This window comes from Pongo pygmaeus, chromosome 5 (assembly GCF_028885625.2).
Source record: "Pongo pygmaeus isolate AG05252 chromosome 5, NHGRI_mPonPyg2-v2.0_pri, whole genome shotgun sequence".
In the NCBI taxonomy this organism is placed as follows: domain Eukaryota; kingdom Metazoa; phylum Chordata; class Mammalia; order Primates; family Hominidae; genus Pongo; species Pongo pygmaeus.
In genome coordinates this window covers 30223591-30244843 of record NC_072378.2, presented here as the reverse complement: position 1 = coordinate 30244843, position 21253 = coordinate 30223591, and the positions used below count along the sequence as shown (strand labels likewise).

Below are 21253 nucleotides of genomic sequence, written 5' to 3'. Positions count from 1 at the left end.
AACTGGTCAGAGCCCACAGGAGATGTGGCTAAAGGAGGAATCTTGTCTACACTGTCCCAATGATCTCAGGGAGCAGCCCTCTAATCCCCCATACTAACAGGCAGCCCAAGCATAGCTCCTCCTTGTTCCATCTGTGAGAAAAAAACAACCTGTGAGAGGTCAGGGAGGACACGGGGCATGAGGTCCTTAAGGAAACAGCAAATCCTGGACCCCAGGAAAATTTCCAGAACTGTGATTGTAGACCCAGGGCAGGATCAGGAAACATGAGGAAAGCAGGTGTGGGGACTGGACCAACTGCCCTTCTGAGGTCGGTCCTCAGTAGGGATCTTCCTTTGTGACCTGTGACTGCTGGGAGATCCCCATCACCACAGTCATCAAGGTGATAAATTTGTCCTTCATTTTCACATGTGCTTCACAAAAGAGCAAGTGTTGGCACACAGGGCCCCAGGCTGGGTCGGCCTGTGTGTGGACGGTGCTTCCCAGTGATGAAGCAAGTCACAATTCTACCTGTGGCTTGAAACCCACAGTGGAACAAGAAAACTCAGACCCCACCTCTCACCCCTTCCCTACCTGAGCTTTTCTTCCTCCACATCGCAGCAGCAACCACAGCTCCAGTGACCACAGCTCCAAGGAGAAACAGGCCAGCAACGATGCCCATGATGGGGATGGTGGGCTGAGAAGATGGCTCTGGGAAAGGAGAGGGAGGTGAGGGGTTCTGACCCCCAGGCCTCAGCCCTGACCCTGCTGAAGGTCTCCTCCTTTCCCTGAGAAGAGACAACTTACACCCCTCCTCACCCCACCTCAGGGTGAGGGGCTCTGGCAGCCCCTCATGCTGCACATGGCACATGTATCTCTGCTCCTCTCCAGAAGGCACTGCTACAGCCACCCACTTCTGGAAGTTTCCATCCCCTGCAGGCCTGGTCTCCACAAGCTCCGTGTCCTGGGTCTGGTCCTCCCCATCCTGCTGCCAGGTCAGTGTGATCTTCCCAGGGTAGAGGCCTAGGGCCCAGCACCTCAGGGTGGCCTCATGGTCAGAGACGGGGTGCTGAGTCACATGTGCCTTTGGGGGATCTGAGGGGAAGAGTCAGAAAATTCAGGCACTTTGCACTCCTCATGGGACACTCCAGCAGCACCCATGTGACTATCCTGAGAATGGACAGGACACCTGGGGTGGGGAAGGGAGCACAGAACCCAGACACCAGCCTGGACACAGGAATCTGGGATAATCTCCTATTCCTTGGAAAGTTCGAGTCTCTGATGGGGGAGCAGGGACTTCTGGTCCTGACCTGAGTGGAGGCCGAGGCACTCAGAAGAGCTGGAATCGGAGCCATAGGCACACTGAGTGTGAGGGAGAGAACAAGGCCTGAGAGGAAAATTCCTGGTGCCCAAGGCTGCTGCAGGGGTCAAAGGGGACCGCGGATCAGTATTCCAGGGACTGTCTTCTCCTCCATTTCCTCAGGGACTTCATCCCTTAATTGTTCTAGAGAGCAGGGTGGGCTCTCAGAATCACTCTCTGGATCTGGAAACCCAGGATTCTTCCCATTCAGGACCAGAGGGAGGGCGCTATTCTAGCATTGGTCCCATTTTCCTACTCTCCTGGTGGGAGGCCAGCCCGGGAGATCTACAGGAGATGAGGGAGGCGCCCCGTGGCCCCTGGTACCCGCGCGCTGCAGCGTCTCTTTCCCGTTCTCCAGGTGTCTGCGGAGCCACTCCACGCACTTGCCCTCAGGTAGGCCCTGACCTGCTCTGAGTATTTGTCCGCTTCCCACTTGCGCTGGGAGATCTGAGCCGCTGTGTTCGCGGCGGTCTAGGAGCGCAGGTCCTCGTTCAGGGCGATGTAATTGTTGCCACCGTAGGCGAACTGTTCATACCTGCGGAGGAGGCGCCTGTCGGGCCCCAGGTCGCAGCCATGCATCCTCTGGATGGTGTGAGAACCATGGCCCCGCTCCCGCCGTCAGCCCCGAACACCGAGCCCCGCTCCCGCCCCGACCAACCCGCGGGGATTTTGGCCTCAACTGAAAATTAAACTGGGTAAAGGCGCTCGAGTTTCTTCCCCGGTCGAGGGTCTGGGCAGGTCCCGCAGCCTCGGGGTGGATCTCAGACCGGAGACTCAGACCGGGGACCAGGGCTGTCCGTGGGGGATGAGGAGGGATCGTGAGCTGCGCCCCGGGCCAGGGTCACTCACCGGCCTCGCTCTGGTTGTAGTAGCGAAGCAGGGTCCGCAGGTTCACTCGGTAAATCTGTGCGTGGCCCTTGGCGTTCCGTGTCTCCCGGTCCCATTACTCCAGCCCCTCCTGCTCCACCCACGGCGCCCGCGGCTCCATCCTCGGACTCACGGAGTCGCTGTCGAACCGCACGAACTCTGTGTCGTCCACGTAGCCCACGGCGATGAACCCGGGCTCCCCGCGGCGGGGCTGGGACACGGCGGTGCTGAAATACCCCAATGAGCGGGAGCCTGGAGGCGAGGAGAGGCTGAGATCCGCCCGACCCTCCTCCCGGCGCGGCTCCCCGGGTCCTGCGCCCCCGCCGGGCAGGCCCCTCTCTTCTCCCCGCAGAGGCCCTTTCCCTCCCAACCCCGCACTCACCGGCCCAGGCCTCGGTCAGGGCCAGGGCCCCCAAGAGCAGCAGGAGGAGGGTTCGGGGAGTCCTGACCCCTATCCTCGGCGTCTGGGGAGAATCTGAGTCCGGGGAGGTGCGCCGGGACTGTAGGGCCGGGATCGCGGCAACGCTGATTGGCTTCTCTAAAAACCCGGCACCCAATGGAAGTGAGAAGTGGGATTACGTCACAAGTATCCAGGAAGAAGGTTGGGAGAACCAAAACTCGGGAGTGGGGCAATCCCCAACCCTGTGCCTCCCCAGGGCAGTCATCGCCCTCGGGGCCTGAGACCCAGAGAGCCACGCCTGGGACCTGGGACTTTGTCCTGATCCGTCTTTTCCTACGCCAGCCTCTGTCACACTGACTGCCTGAGTCCTGGTCAAGGATCTGTCTGTGGAAACCAGGGAGAGAACCCCCAGGCTGGATCCAGCCCCTTCCCATTTACTCTCATCCTGGAATCCCTGAACTGGACTTCCGACTCCTTACCTCTCCCCTTGGACTATCCTAGAAGAAAACTCACCCCAGGGAACTTTGATGCCAGAGAGTGAGCTCGCCTTGGGAATGGCGATGTAGAGAAAGGGGTTTTCTCTTTAAACCTGGTGAAGTTGTGGCTGAAGGCACAAGATAGAGATACTCATAGCGACCAGGTTTTTTTGTTTGTTTGTTTGTTTATTAATACAGTGGTTAGCACAATCTAACCCCTGAATGATCAGGATTCTAATCTGTAAAAGACCTGATTTTGCCTGCTTCATATATAAGTGTATCCAAACAGCATTGCAATTCGAGTCACAAAGCTTCTAAGTTTACTTTCCCAGACTGTGGATCCATGACCCTGGGTGGTTGCATTTAAAATTATCTTCATTCCATAGCCCGAGTTTCCCTGTGTGAGTCCAGGACATCTCAATACAAAGAAGCAGGATTTGTTACTGTATATTGTAACAAGGAGCCTCAAAATTGCACTGAAGTCAAAATGCCTATCATCAATGCTTAAGCGCTGCTTGTTTTTATGAATTATGCACATCTAAGCAGTGTGCCTATTTTATTTGCATACTTGGTATTTTTTTACTCTTATGTTTTTAATCATGAGGCCATTAGTTTTTGGCAGTCCCACAAAATGTATGAAATACCGAATGCATGCAAAGAACCCCCTGCTAGGCTCCTCCACTGCTTTAGAGTCCTTTCCCCTGCTCCTTTTCCTCACCTCCTGCCTCTCCAGCCCTTCTCTCTGCCCCTCTCATCCCTCACACCCTCCCCTCCCCTTAGTCCCTGCCACCCTGTCACTCCTGAATTGTGGCACTAACACTGTCCCTCACTTCCTGCCCATGTCTGTTCTCCCCACAGTGCTCAGCAGTCCTGCTAATGTGACTCAGGTCGTGTCCCTTTACTTACAATGGTTGGGTTTTGGTCTACCATTTTGCTATATGTTTTCAATTTGTCTCATATCTTTTTGTTTCTATTCCTCCTTTCCTACTTTCTTATGTGTTAAGTAAATGTTTTTTAGTTTATGGTTTTAATTCTAGTGGCTTTTAGGTATATTTCTTTACACTAATTTTTTATTGTTGTAGGAATTGAAACCCGATTCCTTGACTTTTCACGGTGAAGTTCAGGTAATATTAAGCTGCATCCAGCAAAATAAAGGACACTTCATTTAACTTACCATTATGTTATTATTGTTGTATATATTACATCAATATACTTTACAAACTCAATAATACAGTAACACTTTTTGTTTCAAGCATTCATATTAAGTCATTAAGAAAATGAGTGTGTATGTGATCTGTGTATGTGCATAATTTCTGTTGTTAATTATCCCTTTCTCTATATCTAGGTCACCATCTAGTATCATTTCCCTTCAGCCTGAAGAACTTCCTTCAAAATTATATGTAGTACAAGACCCCTAGGAAGTGAATTTTCTGATTTTGATGATGTAAAAGTGTCTTCATTTTTGCCTTCTTCCCCCACCCTTTTTTTTCCTAATTGGGGCATTTGTGTATAACAAAACTCACCAGTTTTAGCTACAATGTTTTATGAATATTGGTAATTATTTATAGTCATGTAACTACCACATTGCCCAGATAGAGGACAGTTTCTTTTCCCTAAAAACTTTCCTTATGCCCCTTTTCTATTTAATCCTTGCCTCCCACCCTCACCCCCTTCTCTTCACTCAACCACTGCTCTACTTTCTGTTACTGTAATAATGAAATTTCTAGAATTTCATGGACATGCAATCATATGTTATGTAGTCCTTTGGTCTCTCACTTGTCATAACCATATTTGAGATTTTTCCATGTAGTTAAGAGTAATAATATTTCATTCATTTTTGTCTCTGAGTAGCTGCTGAGTATTGTTGGAATTCCAGTTTATTCATTGGTTTCTCTATTCTCCAGCTGATAAACATGTGGGTTATTTCCGGTTAGGGTCTGTTATTAATGAAACCACTATAAATAACTGACTACAAGTCTTTGCATGGCGTTACATTTTCATTTCCTTTGGATAAATAAATATTTGTGGAATTGTTGGGTGATACGGTAAATGGATGGGTAGCTGTTTAAGAAATTGCCATATTATTTTACAAATTGACTGCAACTTTTTTTTGCATTCCTACCAACAATATGAGATTTTTATTTTTTCCATATTCTTACCAGTATTTAGAATTATCACATGTCTTTTGAACTTTACTAATTCTAGATGATGTGTGATGGTTTCTCATTGTGGTTTTAACTTGCACTTCTTTGATGACTAGTATCGTTGCTATCTTGTCATGTTTGTCTAAGAGACTTATTACATATCTTTTGTGAACCATTTTGCAAATTTGATTATTAATTCCAGAGACTTTTTCAGAATTCCTTATTGTTTTCTACATATGTAATTAAGCTGAGAAAGAAAGATTTTATTTCTTCCTTTCCTATCTTTCTTTTCTTATTAAAATTATTTATATTTAGTAAAGACAAGGGTCCACTATGTTGCTCAAGCTAGTCTTGAACTCTTGAACTAAAGTGATCCTCCCACCTTGGCCTCCCAAAATGCTGGGATTACAGGCATGAGGCACCACACCTGGTCCTTTTATTGGTTTTTTATTTCATTTTCTTGCCATATTGCACTGGTTAGGATGCTCATAAGGTGTTTTAAACAAAAATGAGGAGAGCCACATCTTTGCTTTGTTGCTGATCTTAGGAAGTAAGCATCTGGCCCTTCATAATTGAATATGAGGGTAGCTGTAAACTTCTCGTGGATGTTCTTAACCACATTGAAGATATCGCTTTCGATTTTGTTTGCTGAGCTATTTTGTCATGAAACGGTCTTGATTTTGCAAGTGCTTTTTCTACATTGACTATAATAATTGTGCAACATTTTTTCTTTGTTCTATTAATTAGGTGAATTGTATTGTTTAATTTTCAGATGTTAAACCAACCTTACTTTCCCATTAAAAAAACCAATGTGGCATGGCATATCATTCATTTTATGTATATCTTAATTGGATAACGTTTTGTATTGAATTGTGAGTCTGTATTCAAGAGGAATATTTGTTCTTGATTCTTTTTCTGGTGATGTTCTTGTCTGGGATTTTTATTTGGATAATGCTGGTGATATGGTTTGGCTCTATGTCCCCACCCAAATTTTATCTTGAATTGTACTCCCATAATTCCCATGTGTTGTGGGAGGGACCCAGGGGACCCAGTGGGAGATAATTTGAATCATGGGGTCAGTTTCCCCCATACTGTTCTTGTGGTAGTGAATAAGTCTCATGAGATCTGATGGTTTTGTCAGGGGTTTCTGCTTTTGCATCTTCCTCATTTTCTCTTGTTACCTCCATGTAAGAAGTGCCTTTCACCTCCTGTCATGATTCTGAGGCCTCCCCAACCATGTGGAATTCTAAGTCCAATTAAACCTCTTTTCCTTCTCAGTCTTGGGTATTTCTTTATCAGCAGCGTGAAAATGGACTAATACAGTAAATTAGTACCAGTAGAGTTGGCACTACTGAAAAGATACCCAAAAATGTGGAATCGACTTTGGAACTGGGTATTAGGCAGAGGTTGGAACAGTTTGGAGGGCTCAGAACAAGACAGAAAAATGTGGGAAAGTTTGGAACCTCCTAAAGACTTGTTGAATGCCTTTGACAAAAATGCTGATGGTGCTATGAATAATAAGGTCCAGGCTGAGGTGGTCTCAGATGGAGATGAGGAACTTGTTGGGAACTGGAGCAAAGGTGACTCGTTACATTTTAGCAAAGAGACTGGTGGCATTTTGCCCCTGCCCTAGAGATCTGTGGAACTTTGAACTTGAGAGAGATGATTTAGGGTATCTGGCAGATAAAATTTCTAAGCAGCAAAGCATTTAAAAGGTGACTTGGGTGCTGTTAAAAGCATTCCATTTTAAAAGGGAAACAGAGGATAAAAGTTCAGAAAATTTACAGCCTGACAATGCAGTAGAAAGAAAAACCATTTTTTTTTTTTGAGGAGAAACTCAAGCTGGCTGCAGAAATTTGCATAAGTAACAAAGAGCCAAACGTTGATCCCCAAGACAATGGGGAAAATGTCTCCAGGGCATGCCATAGGTCTTCATGGTAGCCCCTCCCATCACAGACCCCGAAGCATAGGAGGAAAAAATGGTTTCCTGGTTGAGGCCCAGGGTTCCCATGCTGTGCGCAGCTTACGGACTTGGTGCCCTGGGTCCCAGCTGCTCCCACTGCTGCTAAAAGGGGCCAAGGTACAGCTTGGCCCATGGCTCCAGAGGGTGCAAGCTTTAAGCCTTGACAGCTTCCACATGGTTTTGAGCCTGCAGGTGCACAGAAGTCAAGAATGAAGGTTTGGGAACCTCCACCTAGATTTCAGAAGATGTATGGAAATGCTAGGATGCCCAGGCAAAAGTTTGCTGCAGGGGCAGGGCCCTCACGGAGAACCTCTGCTAGGGCAGTGTGGAGGGGAAATGGGGGGCTGGAGCCCCCACATTAGGGCACTGCCCAGTGGAGCTGTGAGAAGAGGGCCATGGTGCTCCAAATCCCAGAATGGTAGATTGACCAACAGCTTGCACTGTGCACCTGGAAAAGCCACAGATACTCAATGCCTGACTGTGAAAGCTGGCTGCATGGATTAAATTGAAAATTGTTGCCTCCTTTAATTTCTAAAAGGTATGTGTAAAATTGATGTTATTTCTAAATTATTTGTCAGATACAGTTCATCAGTGAAGCCTTCTGGACCTGGAGTTTCCTATATGAGAAGGATTTTGATTACACATTCAATTTCTACAATCAACATATGACTGGCCACATTTTCTATCTCTTCTCAGGTCAGTTTTCATAAGTTTTCTCTCTCAAGGAAATTATTCATTTCATTTGCTTGTCAAACTTATTGACATGAGATTATCAATATTTCTTTTTGAGATCTAGAGAGTGTGCACTGATGTTCGCTTTTTCTTGACATTGTTAATGTGCAACTTTTTGTCTTGATCAGTCTAGCTAGAAATTTATAAAGTGTACTGATTTTTCCCCATAGAACCAATATTTGGGTTCATTAATTTTCTCTGTCTTTCTGCTTCATTTTTTCTATTTGATTATTATTTTCTTCCTTCTCCCTGCTTTGGTTTAATTTGTTTTTTTTTGTTTCTTATAGCAGAAACTAATTTACTAATTTGAGACCTACCTTCTTTCTTAATATAGGCATTTAAGGATACTGGTTTTTTCTCTAGTACTACCTCAGCTGCATCCCATGCATTTGATATGTGTGTTTCATTATCCTTCAGAATACAGAAGACTTTCTAATTTCTCTAATGATTTCCTCTTTGAATAAATTGTCATTTAGAATTTTGATGTTAATTTCCAATACTTGATATTTTCATGATCGTCTGTCTTAGTCAGTCTGGGCAGTTATAACAGAATACCATAGACTATGCGGCTTGCAGACAACAGAAATCTATTTCTCACAGTTCTGGAGGCTGGGAAGTCAAAGATCAAGGACTGGGAAGAGTCCGTGTATGGTAAGGGCTGCTTCCTGATTCATGGATGTTGCTTTTTCTTGGTATCCTCACATAGTGGAAGGGGCAAGGAGCTCTCTGGGTTCCCTTTTATAAGGGCATTCATTTCATTAATGAGGGTTTTGCCTTCATTGCATGATCACTTCCTAATGGCTCCACTTCCAAACACCATCACATTAGAGATTAGCTTTCAATTATGAGTTTAAGGATGACAAAAGCATTCAGTCCCACAGGATCATCTTATTGTTACAGATTTCTTTTTTATTAAGTTAATTTTTTAAAATATCTATATATCTTTATTATACTTTAAGTTCTAGGGTACATGTGCACAATATGCAGGTTTGTTACATATGTATACATGTGCCATGTTGGTGTGCTGCAACCATTAACTCCTCATTTACATGAGGTATATCTCCTAATGCTATCCCTCTGCCCTCCCCCAACCCCACAACAGGCCCTGGTATGTGATGTTCCCCTTCCTGTGTCCACGTGTTCTCATTGTCCAATTCCCACCTGTGAGTGAGAACATGTGGTGTCCGGTTTTTTGTCCTTGGGATAGTTTGCTGAGAATGATGGTTTCCAGCTTCATCCGTGTCCCTACAAAGGACATGAACTCATCCTTTTTTATGGCTGCATAGTATTCCATGGTGTCTATGTGCCACATTTTCTTAATCCAGTCTATCGTTGATGGACATTTGGGTTGGTTCCAAGTCTTTGCTGTTGTGAATAGTGCCACAGTAAACATACGTGTGCAGGTGTCTTTATAGCAGCATGACTTATAATCCATTACCCAGTAATGGGATGGCTAGGTCATATGGTATTCCTAGTTCTAGATCCCTGAGGAATCGCCACACTGTCTTCCACAATGGTTGAACTAGTTTACAGTCCCACCAACAGTGTAAGTGTTCCTGTTTCTCCACATCCTCTCCAGCACCTGTTTCCTGACTTTTTAACGATCGCCATTTTAACTGGTGTGAGATGGTATCTCATTGTGGTTTTGATTTGCTTTTCTCTGATGGCCAGTGATGATGAGCATTTTTTCATGTGTCTGTTGGCTGCATAAATGTCTTCTTTTGAGAAGTGTCTGTTCATATCTTTCCCCATTTGTTGATGGGGTTGTTTGTTTTTTCTTGTAAATTTGTTTGAGTTCTTTGTAGATTCTGGATATTAGCCCTTTGTCAGATGAGTAGATTGCAAAAATTTTCTCCCATTCTGTAGGTTGCCTGTTCACTCTGATGGTAGTTTCTTTTGCTGTGCAGAAGCTCTTCAGTTTAATTAGATCCCATTTGTCAATTTTGGCTTTTGTTGCCATTGCTTTTGGTGTTTTAGACATGAAGTCCTTGCCCATGCCTATGTCCTGAATGGTATTGCCTAGGTTTTCTTCTAGGGTTTTTATGGTTTAAGTCTAACATTTAAGTCTTTAATCCATCTTGAATTAATTTTTGTATAAGGTGATAGGAAGGGAGCCAGTTTCAGCTTTCTACATATGGCTAGCCAGTTTTCCCAGCACCATTTATTAAATAGGGAATCCTTTCCCCATTGCTTGTTTTTGTCAGGTAACCATTGTTACAGATTTCTAATGTATTTCCATTATGGCCAGAAAATATATTCTGTATGATTGCAATGTTTTCAAATTTATTGTTTTGTGGCCTGAAATATGGTTTCTCCTGGTAAATGCATCATTCATACTTGAGATAATATGTATTTTTCACTGATGTGCATATGTATTTAAATAAATTAAGTCTGGGTGCTTGATAATGCTTTTCAATTTTCTATGTCTTTGCTAAATTTTTCTTAGTTTTTATATTTCGAGCTGAAAGAAAGCTTTAAAATCTATAATCATGTTTGTAGAATTCTCCACTTCTTTCTGTAATTTTGTCAATTTTTCTTCATGAACTCTGAAGACTTGCTATTGGACCCACTTCTGGTTGCGTGTCTTTCTGCTGAATTTACCCTTTTGTTTATGAAGTGCCTCTTTTTCTGTCTGGTAATATATATTATTTGAAAATCTTTTACTGGTAGTAAAATAACTATTTCAATCCCCCATGCTTACTGTTTGTATGGCACTGCTTTTTCCATCAATTTTTATTTATCTGTGTCTTCATATTGAAATTGCATGTTTTACATGCAGATGTGTGTTCACTGCAGCACTAGTCACAATAGCAAAGACATGGAATCAATCTAAATGTCCATCAATGGTAGACTGGCTAAAGAAAATCCGGCACATATGTACCATGGAACACTATGCAGCCATAAAAAAAAATGAGATCATGTACTTTGCAGGAACATGGATGGAGCTAGAGGGCATTATCCTTTGCTAACTAATGCAGGAACAGAAAACCAATTACCACATGTTCTCACTTATGAGTGGGAGCTACATGATGAGAACATATGGACACATAGAGGAGAACACACACTGGGGCCTACGTGAAGGTGGAGGGTGGAGGGAGGGGGAGGATCAAGAAAAATAATGAGTGGGTGCTAGGCTTAATACCTGGGTGGGTACTAATGGGTACAGAAACTATATGACAAACTCCCATGATACAAATTTACCTATATAAAAAACCTGCATGTGTATCCTGAACTAAAAATAAACGTTAAATTTAAAAAAAAAGGAAGAAAGAAAGTTCAAGTCTTGAAAAGAGCATATGGTTAGGTTATTTTTTTCTTTAATTCAGTCACAGAATCTCTGCCCTTAATTGGAGTGTTGATTTATATAGGTTTTTATCATTACTGATATGATAGGTTTTAGGTCTACCATGTTATTTTCTCAGTTTTTGTTTCTCTGTTTCTCTTGTCCTGACCAATGATTTCTCATCAGAAACCAGAGAAACAAAATAAAGTAGAATAACATCCTTAAAGTGCTGGAAGAAAAAAAGGTCAGCTAAGAATTCTATATCCAGTACAGATGTCCTTCAGGATAAAGGCAAAATAAGGAGATATTTCAGGTAAAAGAAAATTAAGAGAATTTGTCACCAGCAGATCTGTACAATAAAAATTGGTAAAGCAAATTTTTCAGGCTAAAAGCAAATGATACCAGGTGGAAAATGAGATTATCAGAAAAGATGAAGATGTCGGAAGTGGTAGATATTAAGTACAAAAGGCTATCTTGCTCCCCCCCCATTTAATCTTACTTTATATACACAGAACTTCTTAAAGGTAAAATAAGAAGGCTTTCTTATGGGGCTTATAACCTATGTAGATATATTACATATAATATCTATAGTATAAAAGATGGACATTGTATAGAGGATAAATGGTTGCAAGATTTCTATATTTATGTGAACTAGTACATTATTAACTGAAAGTGGGCTGTGAAATGTTAAGAATGAGTTAAGTTCTGAAGGAAATCAAGACACAAAAAAAATTCAATAGATCAACAAATTCAGGAGATGATTTTTTGAAAAAATTAATAGGATAGATAGGCTGCTAGCTAGACTAACAAGGAAGAAAAGAGAGGCAATCCCAATAAGCACAATTAGAAATGACAAAACAGATGTTACCACTGACTCTGCAGAAATAAAAATAACCATTAGAAGCTACTATGAACACCTGTATGCACATACACCAGAAAACCTAGAAGAGATAGATAAATTCCTGGAAACATACACCCTCCCAAGACTGAACCAGGAAGAAATTGATTCCTTGAAAGGACTAATAATGAGCTCCAAAATTAAATCTGTAATACATAGCCTACCAACAAAAAAAGCCCTCAACCTGATGGATTCACAACTGAATTCTACCAGATGGATGAAGAAGAGCTGGTAACACTCCTACTGAAACTATTCCAAAAAATTCAAGAGGAGGAACTCCTCCCCAACTCATTCTATGAGGCCAGCATCATCCTGATACCAAAATCTGGCAGAGACAAAACAAAAAAACAAAACTTCAGGTCAATATGTTTGATGAACATTGATGCAATAATCCTCAACAAGGTACTTGCAAACCAAATCCAGCAGCCCATCAAAAAGCTAATCCACCATGATCAAGTAGGCTTAATATCCAGGATGCAAGATTGGTTCAACACATGCAAATCAATAAATGTGATTCATCACATACATAGAACTAAAGACAAAAACCACATGATTATCTTAATAGATCCAGAAAAGCCTTTTGATAAAATTCAACATTCCTTTATGTTAAAAACACTCAATAAACTAGGTATTGAAGGAACATACCTCAAAATAATAAGAGCCATCTATGACAAACCAACAGCCAACATCATACCAAACGGGGAAGCATTCCCCTTGAAACCCAGCACAAGACAAAGACTGCCTTCTCTCACCACTCCTATTCAACAGAGTATTAGAAGTCCTGGCCAGAGCAATAAGGCAAGAGAAAGAAATAAAGGGCATCTAAATAGGAAGAGGGAAAGTCAGACTACCCGTTTGTAGTCAACTACCAGCGAATATTCCCTTAAGGCCCACGGGCTCTTGTATCAGCTCGTGGTGAATGCTGCCTACTAGTCTTTAATGGATTAAAATGTATAATGTGTTTCACTTGTGTATTAGTCTGTTTTCACACTGCTGGTAAAGACATACTCAAGACTGGGCAATTTACAAAAGAAAGAGGTTTAACGGACTTAAGGGTTCCACATGTCTGGGGAGGCCTCACAATCATGGTGGAAGGCAAGGAGGAGCAAGTCACATCTTGCATGGATGGCAGCAGGCAAGATGAGAGAGCTCGTGCAGGAAAACTCCATTTTTAAAAAACCATCAGATCTCAGCCGGGTGTGGTGGCTCACGCCTGTAATCCCAGCACTTTGGGAGGCTGAGGCAGGGGGATCACGAGGTCAAGAGATCAAGACCATCTTGGCCAACGTGGTGAAACCCCGTCTGTACTAAAAATACAAAAATTAGCTGGGCGTGGTGGTGCGTGCCTGTAGTCCCAGCTACTCGGGAGGCTGAGGCAGGATAATCACTTGAACCCAGGAGGCGGAGGTTGTAGTGAGCCGAGATTGGGCCACTGCACTCCAGCCTGGCGACAAAGCGTGACTCCCTCTCAGGAAAAAAAAAAAAAAAAAAAAAATCAGATCTCATGAGACTCATTCACTATCAGTTTGGTCCTCCCTGTGCCACACCCAGGTCAGTGTGATCTCCACAGGGTAGAAGCCCAGGGCCCAGCACCTCAGGGTGGCCTCATGGCCTGAGACAGGGTGGTTGATCACGTGTGTCTTTGGGGGGTCTGAGGGGAAGAGTCAGAAAATGCAAACACTTTGCACTCCTCATGAGGCACTCCAGCAGCGCCCATGTGACCATTCTGAGAATGGACAGGACACCTGGGGTCGGGCAGAGAGTGCAAAACCCAGACACCAGCCTGGACCCTGGAATCTGGGATAATGTTCCTATTCCTTGGAAGGTCTAGAATCTGGATAACGCAGCCCAGGTTGAGAGGCTCCAGGTCTCTGAGAAGGACTTAAGCTTCTGACCCGGGTAGAAGCCAAGAGATGCAGAAAGGCTGGAATCAGATCTCCAAAGACACTGAGTGTGAGGCAGAGAACAAGGCCTGAGAGAAAATCGCCCTGTGGTGCACAAGGCTGCTGCAGGGGACAAAGGGAATCACTGATTAGTATTCTAGGGGTTGTCTTCCCCTCCATTTCCTCAGAGACTTCTCCACTTAATTGTCCCTCAGAGTCATGTCTCAGGATATGAAACCCAGAGGGAGAGCGATATTCTACCGTTGATCCCATTTTCCTCCCCTCCTCGTGGGAGGCAAGCCAGGAGATCTACAGGAGATCAGGGAGGCGCCCCACAGCCCCTGGCACCCGCAAGCTGTAGGGTCTCCTTCCTGTACTCCAGGTATCTGTGTAGAGACTACACACACAGGCCCTCCAGGTAGCCCTGGATTGCTCTGCCTCTTCGACCTCCTCCTACCTGGACTCCGTGATCTGAGCCGCCGTGTCTGCAGCAGTCCGGGAGCACAGGTCCTCGTTCAGGGCGGGGTAATACTTGTAGTCTTAGGCATGCTGCTCATACCCGCGGAGGAAGCGGCACTCTGGACCTACTTCGCAGCCAGACATCTCCTGGAAGGTGTGAGACCCTGGCCCGGCCCCCACGCTCAGCCCCGCCCACTAAGCCCCGCCCCCGCCCCCGCCCCGACCAACCGGCGGGGATTTTCGCTTAAACTGAAAATGAAACTGGGTAAACGCGCCTGGGGCTCTCCCACGTCGAGGATCTGGGCTGGTCCCGCAGCCTCCGGGTGGATCTCGGACGCGGAGACTCAGGGCGATCCGGGCCGTCCGTGGGGGATGGAGAGGGGTCGTGACCTGCGTCCCGGGCTGGGGTCACTCACCGGCCTCGCTTTCGTAGTAGCGGAGCAGGGTCTGTAAGTTCCCTTGGAAAGTCTCTGCGTGCGCCTTGACGCTCCGTGTCTCCCGGTCCCAATACTCCGGCCCCTCCTGCTCCACCCATGGCGCTCGCGGCTCCATCCTCGGACTCGCGGCGTCGCTGTCGAACCGCACGAACTGCGTGTCGTCCACTTAGCCCACGGCAATAAAGCAGGTCTCCCCGCGGCCGGGCCGGGCCACTGTGGTGCTGAAATACCTCAAGGAGTGGGAGCCTGGGGGCGAGGAGGGGCTGAGGCCCGCCCGACCCTCCTCCCAGCGCGGCTCCCCGGGTCCTGCGCCCCCGCTGAGGGGGCCCTCGCTCCTCCCCGCAGAGGCATTTTCCTTCCCGACCCCGCATTCACCTGCCCAGGTTTCGGTCAGGGCCAGGGCCACCGAGATCAGCAGGAGGAGGGTTCGGGGCTCCACGACCCCATCCTCGGGATCTGCAGAGTCTGAGTCCCACAGGTTTCGAGAGGGAGAAGAAACTCCGGGCATGGGGAATCCGCAAGGCCGGGCCTCCCCAATCCAGATATCGCCCTGAGGACCTGAGACCCTGAGAGCGGTGGTCATGCCTGAGGACCTGGGACTTCGCCCTGACCCTTCTTCTCCTGCCCCGAGCGCTCTTTGTCACACTCTCTCCCTGAGTCCTGGCCCAGGAGCTATGTCATTGTTTCTCAAAAGCTTTGGTTTTATGATCCCTATATGCTCTTAGGAATTAGTGAAGATGCCAAAGGTAATTTTGTTTGTATCTGTTAATATTTACCATATTGGAAATTAAAACTTAAAATATCTAATTCATCTAGAGTGTTAATAACCCATTACATGTTAGAAATATTTTTATGAGAAATCACTGTTTTCCAAAATAAAACAATATAGTGAGAGGAGTGTATTTTTTTTTTACATTTTACATGCTTACAAGTTCTATTCCGGTCTATCTCATTAGAAGACCAGTGGATTTTCATATCTGTTTCTGCATGTAACCTGTTATTGTGATTGAAGTTTATGAAAAAAATCCAGCCTCACACAAACTTGTAGTAGGAATATTTTTTATTTTTTATAACATTTTCAGCAGAGGAATGCCCAAGATAAGGTGAAGGAGATCCAGGAAGCCAGAACTGCCCCAGGTGTGTGGGCACCAGTCCACAGGTAGCAGACTGAGGGCCAGATGTCTTCACAACAATGAGGTTGCTGGAATCCCGGATATGCTTGAATATAGTCAGGGAGACTGTTTTAGTCTGTGTCATGGTTTGGATCTGTGTCCCTGCCCAAATCTCAGGTCAGATTGTATCATCATTGTTGGAGGTGGGGCCTGGTGGGAGGTGATTGGCTCATGGGGGCAGTTTCTCATGGTTTAGCACCATCCCCTTGGTGCTGTTCTCTGATTTTCTCACAAGATCTGGTTGTTTTAAAGTGTGTAGCACCTCCCCCTGCCCCCTTGCTCCTTGCTTTGCCTTGCCTTCTCATGATTGTAAGTTTCCTGAGGCCTTGAGGCCTCTCCAAAAGCCTAGCAAGTGCCATGCAAGAATCATGCTTCCCATATAACCTGAACAACTGTGAGCTTATTAAACTTCTTTTCTTTCTAAATTACCCAGGCTCAGGTATTTCTTTGTAGCAATGCAAGAACGAACTAATATAGTCTGTTTATGCTGCTATAACAGAATACCACAGACTGAGTCAATTAAGAATAGAAATTTATTTTCTCACAGTTCTGGAGACTGGGAAGTCCAGGATTAAGGCACCAACATCTGTTGAAGACCTCTTGCTGTGTCTTCACATGGTAGAAGATGGAAGGGCAAGAGAGAGGACAAGAGAGGCCAAAAGGGGTGAACCTGCTCCTTCAACAATGGTATTAATTCATTCATGAGGACAAAGCCCTCGTGACCCAGACACCTTCCATTAGATCCCACCTCCCAACACCACTGCATTGGAGACTGATACAGTTTGGGTGTTGTCACCTGTAAATCTCATGTTGAATTTTAATCCCCAGTGTTGAAGGTGGGTCATGGTAGAAGGTGTTTGGGTCATGGAGGAGGATCCCTCATGGATTGGTGCTGTCCTTGTGATAGTAAGTTCTCCTGAGATCTGGTTGTTTAAAAATATGTGGCACCTCCCTCCCCGCTTCCTCCTGCTTTCACCAAGTGACATGCCTGCTTCTATTTCCTTCTACAATAAGTGAAAGTTCCCTGAGGCCTCCCCAGAAGCCAAGCAGATACCAGTACCATGCTTGTACAGCCTGCAAAACCATGAGCCAATTAAACCACCGTTCTTTATAAATTACCCCGTCTCAGTTACTTCCTTACAGCAATATGAGAATGGACTAATACAGGGATCCAATTTACAACACATGAGCTTTGCAGGACACATTCAAACCATAGCAGAGGCTGCTGGGGAAAGTTTGGGAGAGATCTTGTAATGAGTAAGGCAGAAACTAAGCACATGAAGGGACAAGACATTTATTAACCTCAGGCAAATTAACAAGTAAATTTGACAGAGGGAAAGTAATCACAGCTGCTAGCCTAGTTGTGAATACCATTTACACGGTCATAATAATGTAAACACAACACTGAGCTTACCAAAATAAGAAAATAACTACATTGGAAGGACAAGGGAATGTGGAAGGGAATCATCCACTAAGGATGGTAGATAAAAATAAACAACAGGGGCCGGGCGTGGTGGCTTACGTCTGTAATCCCAGCACTTTGGGAGGCCGAGGCAGGCGGATCACGAGGTCAGGAGATCGAGACCATCCTGGCCAACAAGGTGAAACCCCGTCTCTACTAAAAATACAAAAATAATTAGCCGGGCGTGGTGGCAGACGCCTGTAGTCCCAGCTACTCAAGAGGCTGAGCCAAGAGAATGGCGTGAACCCGGGAGGCGGAGCTTGCAGTGAGCCGAGATTGCACCACTGCACTCCAGCCTGGGCGACAGAGCAAGACTCCATCTCAAAAATAAATAAATAAATAAAATAAACAACAGGCCAGGCATGGTGGCTCACACCTGTAATCCCAGCACTTTGGGAGCCCGAGGCGGGTGGATCATGAGGTCAAGAGATTGAGACCATCCTGGCCAACATGGTGAAACCCCGTCTCTACTAAAGAAAATACAAAAATTAGCTGGGCGTGGTGGTGCTTGCCCATAGTCCCAGCTAATAGAGAGGCTGAGGCAGGAGAATTGCTTGAACCCGGGAGGTGGAGTTTGCAGTGAGTCAACATCATGCCACTGCACTCCAGCCTAGCGACAGAGCAAGACTTGGTCTAAAACAAACAAACAAACAAACAAACAAAAAAAACAAAGGAGCACTATAAGCACACTATTTAGAGGAACAGAAGTAACAATAAAAGGATTAGGCAAAAAAAAAAAAAAAAAAGTCAAGCAGGTTGCCTCTGGGGTTCAGGAAATGGCATGCATGAACATTGGAGATGTCTTTCTTCATAACAAGCCTTGTAGATATTTAAAAATTTTTTAAATACTGTCTATATATCCATCTGATGTTTACAAAGACATCACGAGAGGGCTGACTCACTAATTTTTCTGTAAGGAGTGTCAGGAAGATGGGGTAGTAGTTAGAGGGAGATAGGGGATCAGGCAGTGGATTTTTATGGTAAGATTTTGTTTTATTTTAGTTTTGTTGTTTTAATGGGAAATATTACAGCATGTTTGTATGCAGGAATGAATGAATCAGTAGAGTAGAAATTGATATAGAAGAGGGAGGGCCTGGCCATCTATCGTCACTGGTGCTGGCGGGAAGGCTGAGGAGACAGGTGCAGTGTGGGGACAGTAGTGGGATGATAATGCAGTTCTCACCTGAGTTCTTTTTTTAAGTGAAAGTGAAATAAATTCATCACCTAAAGGTGGGAGTGCAGAAGGAGTGGAGGAGAAAGTAGGAAATACCCCTCTCAGGAGACACGAGAGTGAACTGATCCAGGAAATGGCATCTGGAGAGTGCAGGGCTTTGTGGGGTGGTCACTGAGGCCTGTGTTCATCAACTGAGGGAGCAGGGCAGGTAGGGGGGACAGGGGGCAGTGGGAGAGAGAGTGGTGGGGAGAGAGAAATCTAGCATTCACGCAGCAGTCAGAGAATATAAACAGGCTAGGAGGAAATGCAACCAAATATAGGTGTAAAGGTTAGGGGTTATTTTTAATTTGTCATTTATTCTTCCCGGAATTTTATAATGCTTCTACAGTCAATATACGTTATGTCATATATTATACACTTACATGATACTATATCAGAAAAAGAAAAACTATACAATTTTTAAAGGGAAGGCAGATGGGTACAAAGTGAGGTGTTCAGAGAAAAGAGCTGGAAGTGTGGGGCCCCTGTGTCTCGGCTCTGGGCAATGAACTTGAGCCTTTTCTCCATTCCTCAGGCCACTGCTCTCTATGAGACCAAGCAGTATCTTTCCTTTCTTTGTGGGTTGTGGTCATTTATTACCATCTTGTCAGCAATTTGATGCTTTTAAGAAGATGCTTTTTGAATTTTATTATAGATGGCATTTTTAGCTTTTTCAGTGAAAGGATTTATTCATATACTCTAACCATCTTTTCCAGAATCGGAAATTTTAAGGCAAAATAGTTCAGTGAGAACCATTTTGGTCCTAGAATAGAGGATCAATATCTGAGTCTTAGCACACGCTCTGGACACAATCTGTCAGAGGTGGAACAAGTGAAAGGGATTTTTATGTCATTTATTTTTGAAAACATTAATGCACACACAAGAAAATTCAAAAGATACTCAAAAATATACAAAGATAAGTTATTCCCATTGCTCCCCCACCCCTACCACCTTTGCTTGTCCCTCAGGTCATCTACCCAGAAACCTTCACAGTTAGAAATTTCTCATTTCTTCTCCTAGAAAAATATAACTATGCATTAATGTGTGTTATTATGTCAGTAAAGGACACAGACTAGGAGAAAATATTTTCAAACCACATATCTGATAAAAGACTTGTATCTGGAATATAGAAAGAACCCTCAAAACTGAACAATAAGACAACATTTACCCAATTTAAAAATGGGCAAACGTCTGAACAGATGTCTCTCCAAAGATCTACAGATGGCGAGTGAGCCCATGAGGAGATGCTCAATGTCATTTGTCATTATGGAAATGCAAATGAAAACAACAATGATATACCATTTGACATCTACTAGAATAACTAAAACCCAAAAATCTAGTAGTACCAAGTGCTATGAGGATGCCAAATGACAGGAACCCTCATCCACTGCTGGAAGGAATGGAAATGACACAGCCACTCTAGAAGGTATGAGCAGTTTCTTTCTTTCTTTCTTTCTTTCTTTCTTTCTTTCTTTCTTTCTCTTTCTTTCTTTCTTTCTTTCTTTCTTTCTTTCTTTCTTTCTTTCCTTTCTTTCTCCTTCCTTCCTTCCTTCCTTCCTTCCTTCCTTCCTTCCTTCCTTCCTTCCTTCCTTCCTTCCTTCCTTCCTTCCTTCCTTCCTTCCTTCCTTCCTTCCTTCCTTCCTTCCTTCCTTCCTTCCTTCCTTCCTTCCTTCCTTCCTTCTTTTCTTTCTTTCTCTCTCTCTCTCTCTCCCTCCCTCTCCCCCTCCCCTCTTTTTTTTTTTTTTGAGACGGAGTCTGGCTCTGTCGCCCAGGCTGGAGTGCAGTGGCATGATCTCGGCTCACTGCAAGCTTTGCCTCCCGGATTCACGCCATTCTCCTGCCTCAGCCTCCCGTGTAGCTAGGACTACAGGCGCCTGCCACCATGCCCAGCTTTTTGTATTTTTAATAGAGATGGGGTTTCACCGTGTTAGCCAGGATGGTCTCGATCTCCTGACCTCATGATCCACTTGCCTCGGCCTCCCAAAGTGCTGGGATTACAGGCGTGAGCCACTGCGCCCAGCCAATATGAGCAGTTTCTTATAAGGCTAAACATAAGACTTACCATACAACACTGTGATCACACTCCTGACAATGAATTTGAAAACTTAATTTGCACAAAAACCTGCATGTGAATGTTTGCAGCAGAACACTCCTTATCTGTGGGCTGCACATAGTGACTTCCTTCCAAAGACTACATTATGGAAACTAATACCCACCATGATGTAGGGGATTTTTATTTGCACATCTGTTTTAACTTCTATTGCAAAGGAGAAAATTCTATTGTCTCTTTTTTAAAGACAAATATACAGAGCAATTCTTCTACAGTAAATTTGTGCAAACAAAGATCTAAATCCTTCACAAAATATATAAAACAGAAACAAAATGGTCTCTGGATTTATTTTTTGAAGACTGGAATGCTGACACTTTTGAAATAGGCCATAGTTTTTCATTCCTGCTGCTAACTGCGGAGTTAGCATAAGATGTGATTTCTTCTTAGTCTCCTTTTTGCTGCTAGCATTTTTCTATTT

General features: G+C 44.5%; 1 pseudogene; it reads right to left on the bottom strand.

The window, feature by feature from the left end:
* LOC129038155 (popy Class I histocompatibility antigen, A-1 alpha chain-like) overlaps positions 1-17136 on the bottom strand; it is a 48285-nt pseudogene extending 31149 nt beyond the window's left edge.
* Between the last annotated feature and the right edge of the window lie 4117 nt (positions 17137-21253).